This window comes from Silene latifolia, chromosome 11 (genome assembly GCF_048544455.1).
Source record: "Silene latifolia isolate original U9 population chromosome 11, ASM4854445v1, whole genome shotgun sequence".
NCBI classification, from domain to species: Eukaryota; Viridiplantae; Streptophyta; class Magnoliopsida; order Caryophyllales; family Caryophyllaceae; genus Silene; species Silene latifolia.
In genome coordinates this window covers 19,081,326-19,087,927 of record NC_133536.1, presented here as the reverse complement: position 1 = coordinate 19,087,927, position 6,602 = coordinate 19,081,326, and the positions used below count along the sequence as shown (strand labels likewise).

Genomic DNA, 6,602 nt, shown 5'->3' with positions numbered 1-6,602 from the left:
GTTATGTTCTTAAGACCTATTCTTTAGGACTTAATTTTGATGAACTTTCTAACTAAACAAATAAGATTTGAACTTTTTCTGAAGTGAAATTATAGAATATGAACTTTTCTGAATTGAATTGATATGAAAATGAGTATGAATTGAACTAAATTTTTTTGAACCCCGAACTTATCTGATTTGAACATTTCTGAACTGAGCTTATAGAATCTTAACTTTTGTAAACTCAACTTATAATTAAGATCAGGCGTGAATAACTGAATTTAAAGCGGCGGATTCTAAGTCTAAAAGAACAGGGCCTTAGTCTTAATCGCAAGGAAGAATGACATTAACTTACTTTAACTACAGTTATCAAATCACATATATAGCAACACTTAAACTCGATTTGTAGTTAAGGAGTAGCTAGGGATGTCAGCGGGGCGGGTACAAGTGGGAACCCGCCCCGCCCCCGCCCCAGTTGGGGTGGGGATGGGTAGAGCTTTGGTGGGTGGTGGTGCGGGTGCTAGTACAAAAATTGTATCCGCCATAGGTCATGGGGTGGGGATGGATTTTGCATCTTGCCCACCTAATACCCGCCTACCCGTCAATCATTAAAAAAAACTAGTAGGATTATGATAATTTTATAAATCTTATTTAGTTATAATTAAGATATAATGTTAATAATAAATATTTTATAAAGTTTTTTACTAACTTATTTGGTGAAAAAAATAAAATTATAAAGATAAATTCAAAAAAATGGAAATTAATAGCGATTAAACTAACTTTTACGAAAAAATTATCGAATAAAATTATGGTGTAGCGGGTTAATGGGTAAGCGGAGCGGAGCGGGTACAGTTTTATATTTCCACCCATTAGGGGTGGGAATGATTTTGGAAACTTGTATCTGCTACGGGTGGTGGGGCGGGGAGGAATACGACTTTTTCTTGATAGATACAGGTACGAGAGAGCCTATATCCACTATCGCCCCCACCCCCCACCCCCCCAATGATATCCTAGGAGTAGCCCATATATAGTAGTAAACAACTAGCTAATCACAAAAGTATAGAAGGACAAAAAAAGATAGTCCAAGTTGAAGTAAGTTATGAATACATATTATTGCCATTCAAATGCGTTATTCCTTTGCATTAACATTGGTTTTGCCAATTAACCTGATTCCTCTTATCCCTAAGATATTTGTAGCCTTGTGCAATTCGTAGCTCTCTTACTCCTAAAAACATTATATCTAGTGAATTTTTTAAAATTATCCCTTACTCCTAAAAACACTATAACAAAGTTTAGCCTCTTTCACATTTAAAATCATCTACCCATTCTCAGTTTCTTGCCTTGTCGGTATTATTTTTTGGATGAATAAGCGGGAATTTGTTAGGGAATACTCCCTCCGTCTCGGTAATTGTTATCCTTTGGTTTGACACAAAGACCAAAGAAAATATTTTTTTAATGAAAATATTTAAATTATTAAGATAAGCAAGTTATCTGCTATCTCAAATTTTTTTAATGAAAATATTTAAATGGTTATATGTGATGATCGTCATAAAATACACTATTGTAGCGACAACTAGATTCTCCTAAAATCATTAATTTGTTTGTCATACTACACTCAGACTTGATAATTTCAAACAATATCATTTCTAACTCCGTTATATATTGTACATTATTAAAAGGATAAAGTACGTAGCTAGAGAAGACAATGATTTAATACCTGAAACAGCAATGTAAGCGTCACGAAAGCGAAGAGAAGCGAAAACGAGATAGAAAAGAAACAAAAAAAGATTAGTTATTTTGGAATTCTTCATTTTCAAACTCCAAAAAAGGAAAGTAGAAGATGAAGAAGAGTTGTAGGAAGTCTTACCTCGTAAGTGAACGAGTTCTTTGCACTATTTAAGGGTCGAATTCACAAGGAGCATGGGAGAATACTAATTGTTTTAAATCTTTTGTTTAGCTAAGTCGGCAATAATTGAGAATGATTTTTAACTAATCAACTATACTAATTAAATTAAAAAAAACAAATGAACTAATTATGGAAATTGAGCAAGTGAGATTAAAAGTTGTAATTCAATGAGATAAAAGAATTAGGACCCGATTTTCCACCAACAATTCATAATTCACCGTCATGATTCCCTTAGCTAGTCGTTGGGATGATATGTAAATGGGAGGTGACTCTAATTCGCACTATGACACTAGACCTCCCAACTTCCCTCCTTCTCGGGTTCGGAGTTGGAACCGTTAAATTAGAAGCCCGGATCTCCTAGAAACGCGCGCTTTTCCACGACACTCTAACTCCATTTAAGGTCATTAAGCTTTCACCATGTTCCAAGTCATCCAACTCCTCCTCTCGGAGGTCAAATTCAAACTCAAGCCTAGAGGTGCCCTCTATTGGTTCTCCCCTTCGATCTCAAGCTAGGTTAGCAATAGGACCAATTTCCGGGTACCCGATTTCCGACCTAACCAACTTTCGTTGGTGGACAAGTGTCACAAACCAACATTACCCAAAATTGACAAATTCATCAAGTCAATCCTCTAGCCTACCCTTACTAATCCACCCCAACAACTACCTTTTATGGGAATCAATCAATTGAATTACTCATGTTGGGGTTAACCGGGGCCTAGTTAATGGACTACTCACCAATCATATTAATTAGGACAAAATCATTGATAAAGATGAATACTTTAACCATGGTCATACCCTAAAATTGATTTCTACAATTAAACATGTAATAACCAACAAAACTATGAGAAGAGACTAATTAAGATAAGATTAAGATGGGTTATAATGTAAAAAGGAATAAACTTTGACACAACAAATCAAAGATTCAACATTTGGGTGAGAAATATCAACTAGAAACATGAACAAGAGAGAGAAAATTATAATCTAACAACAAATAGAGAAATTCAAGCACAAAGCAATCAAAATAAAACTTGAGGGGAAGTAAATGTAAACAAATGAACTTAAAGGAGAGAATTGTATCAACTCAATTGCAAAAGAAGGAAACTTGGCTTGAAACAAGAATGGAGGAATCTTCAATTATATTACAACCCAATTTCTAATACTAAGATTATGCTAATTAATTATTGAAAGATTAAAGTATGATTAAGGGAAGATTAATAAAGTTTGAAACTTGGGAATGAAAATGGGAAACTAGATCTAGGGTTGTATGTCCAAGGGGAATTAGTAATGAGGTATTTATACTATCCCCTTGGATTAAGTCTCAAGAGAAAAGAAAGAAGCTCATTTCGCGTCTAAGGCTTCTCTGCCGGCAGCAAGTTCTTTTGCCAAAATGTAAATAATTGACCTGGGGTTGTTCTCTACCGGTTGTCGGCCTATCAGCAGAGTACCCTTCTTCTTTGGCTTTTCTTCAATTCCTCACCAGCACAGGGTGTGCATGCCGGCTGATCGGCTGCCGGTTCGCTACCCGGCAGGGAGCTATCTTCAAAATGACTTCATTTCCTCTCTTCAAAAGGGTTGAGTAATTGGGAGGGGTTCCCTATCGGCTGCCGGCCTGCCGACAGAGAACTTTTCTTCAATTCTTCCTCCGCTTTTTCCTCTCATGCTAACACAAGCTAACATACGTGCTTGCTCCTTATTCCGCTTTGCCTCTTCATTGGCCTATTCCCTATAAGATGAGACGGGAATTCATAGCATGGAAGCACATGAAATAAAGAGGTTAAATGCAAGTGAATCGGAGCTAAAATCGTGTCAAAGGGGGCAAAAAGCAAGAGAATAAAGAGGGAATTCATAGCATGGGAGCACATGGTATATCGGTTGGTAACACGATGCGAAGCCAGTCTCCAATCTGATCTATCACCCTATTACTGTAATCACAAGAGAAGAAGAGATATTCACTGTACTCATCCGCATCCCCACATATACAGCAGGTAGCATCCTCAGTTATCCCTAAATTGTGAAGCTTTTCTTTCATATTCAAGCCATTTTGAAGATATATCCAAGCTAGTATACTATGTTTTGGTAAAGACCAAGAGTTCCATACCAAATGTTGCCAATTAACCTGATTCCTCTTATCCCTGAGATATTCGTACCTTTTTGCAATTCATAGCTCTCTTACTCCTAAAAACGCTATATCTAGTGAATTTTTTAAAATTACCCCTTACTCCTAAAAACACTATAACCAAATTTAGCTCCTTCACATTTAAAATCATCTACCCATTCTCAATTTCTTTCCATGTCGGTATTATTTTTTGGATGAAAAAGCGGGAATTTGTTAGTGAATACTCTCTCCGTCTCGGTCAATTGTTATCTTTTGATTTTGACACAAAGACCAAGGAAAAAGGAGAGGGTCAATTACTAAATGACATGTGGACCAAACTGAGTGTGAATGATCAAATTGTTCGTCAAATGCATTTCTAAAATAGAAAGGACAACAATTGATCTAGACACCAAAAAATAGAATCGGACAACAAATGACCGGGACAGAGAGAGTACTTTTTATATTGACAATGCTAGAGCTTTATCCGGTAATACACCATTTTGACCCTTGGTGTCACCGTAACTAAAATAATCTAATAATAATAAATACATTATTAAATAGGAAATTCACGTCGTACTGGTGAAGTATGCCACTTTGCACATGGTACCTAATATTTTATGTTTTTGCAAATTGACAATGTTAAAGAGCAATATCGCATATTCTTCGCCATTTTTGTCTTTGGCTAAATTATTTGACAAAAAAATAGATTAAAATATCATTGAATTTACAAAATTATCCTCAATGGTACTCAAATTCTATATCCACGGTGTCAATAAAATTGAAGCACTAGTACATGTGATTAACCCTTGTCCAAGTTTAATTTATACACAAGTTGGCAACAATTATACAACCCTACAAGAAAAATCTTGTTCTTACGTGGTTAATTACTACATCAAAACCCTATTAGTCCTCGGGTGCTTTTAGCAATCCTTTAGGAATAAGGACTTCTTTGTTGTCGGTCATAAAAACCCGTCGCCCAAGTAACCAAGTGTATATCATACATATTTCATATTTTCATAATTTCTCAATTAAAAATCAAATTACCCCATTACAAAAAGAAAAACAACTAAAATCATAGAATTTCATCAAGTTTTTGAGAGTAAAGAAGTACTCCATATAATACTATCGTCATGGAGCTAGACATGAAAAAGTCATCACATGATAATTCTAATAAGAGATTAATAACGAAGTTCAAAGATAATGAAGATAATAAAGTGCAACTTTCGTACGCTCAACGATTGGAGAATTCAACTCGAAAGATGCAAGAAAGATACAATCAAGGTAAAGATAACCGGCAAAAGATATGCGTAATTGGGTTGAATGATGCCCCTAATCCATCTCGTCGTAGCGAGACTATGATCAAGAAAGTTATACCTAATGGTGTTAGGAAGCCATTATTGTCGACAGTAAAGCATAATTCAGCTAGTGTCAAAGACATCAAGGGTAACAATGGAACTTTTGAGTTGTCGAAGAAACGGGATGAATTGAATGAAAAGAGGAGATTGAATGAAGTATACAAATTGTCGTACGCTGAAAGGGCGGAGATGGTGAAGAGGAAATTGCAACAAGGATATGATCAATGCGAAGACGATAGCCGTAAGAAGGCGTGTTTAATTTGTTAGATGGAGGCTTCTCGTACATTATTCGTTCATCAATAATTTAACTAATGCTTGAAATAAGAAGAACATTTATAGGATATCAGTCCCACATTGATGAAGAAACATAGATCAATGTAAGAGCTAAGTATAAGGTAGCATTCTTCAACACTGAAAAAATCACGCAGCCATGCACTGAGCACAAAGCAAACTATTCTTTCGCCTTTTACTAAAGAATACCGTGTGCTCGTTGCCTTATAGTGGCATACGTTAATTTTTAGAGGGAGCTCCTTCAACGGAGCTTCCAGCAATTAAGCGCAATTTTGCTGATATAAATTTGGAGTAATTTTCATTTGTTAATAGTGGGTTAACGAAACAAATTAAAGAATATTAGCCTCGTACAAGATTCTAAAATCGTAATTCTTTGACAATAATTCTTCTGCATTATTATAAGAGTAAATTATAAATTACTCCCTTTTAAGTTCCACTTTTCTAAACTTACTCCCTTATAAGTTTTTTTTTTTAAAATTACTCCCTTAAGTTGACCTCCGACCAAAAATTGCTAACAAACTAGTTCTCAGGTGAAAAAAATAAGTAAATAGACAAAATTGCCCTTCAAAAAAATTACTCTTCATCTTCTTCCTCATTCCTATATCCACCCTGCTACCACCGACCACCACATCACCGCACAAGCTCCACCACCGTAACCCCAACAACCTCCCTCCCACTACCTGATGTACGATAATGCCCCCACCGCACGCGCCACCATCCTCATTTCAATTTGCCGACAATAAGCAGCACCTCGCTCCCTTCCCCACCTTAAACCGACGACTAACCCAACCACCAGCCCCATCATACGTCGGCATAAATTCAAAAAGTTAGATCTACAAAAAAACGATGCACAATTTCAAAAAGCTAATATCTCCGACTACATCGGCAAAATTAAAGCCCAAAACTGGTTGCATTGACTCCGTGGCTGAGTCGTCGGCGACGTCGCTCACCGGATGTGGCTGTTATGGACAAAAAA

The 6,602-nt window shown here is 36.2% G+C and overlaps 1 non-coding gene across 1 annotated transcript; it reads left to right on the top strand.

The window, feature by feature from the left end:
- The first annotated feature begins 5,761 nt into the window (after positions 1-5,761).
- LOC141615692 (U5 spliceosomal RNA) lies at positions 5,762-5,879 on the top strand. The gene has a single exon (XR_012530098.1). It is a non-coding gene; the product is annotated as a U5 spliceosomal RNA (small nuclear RNA).
- The last annotated feature ends 723 nt before the right edge of the window (positions 5,880-6,602 follow it).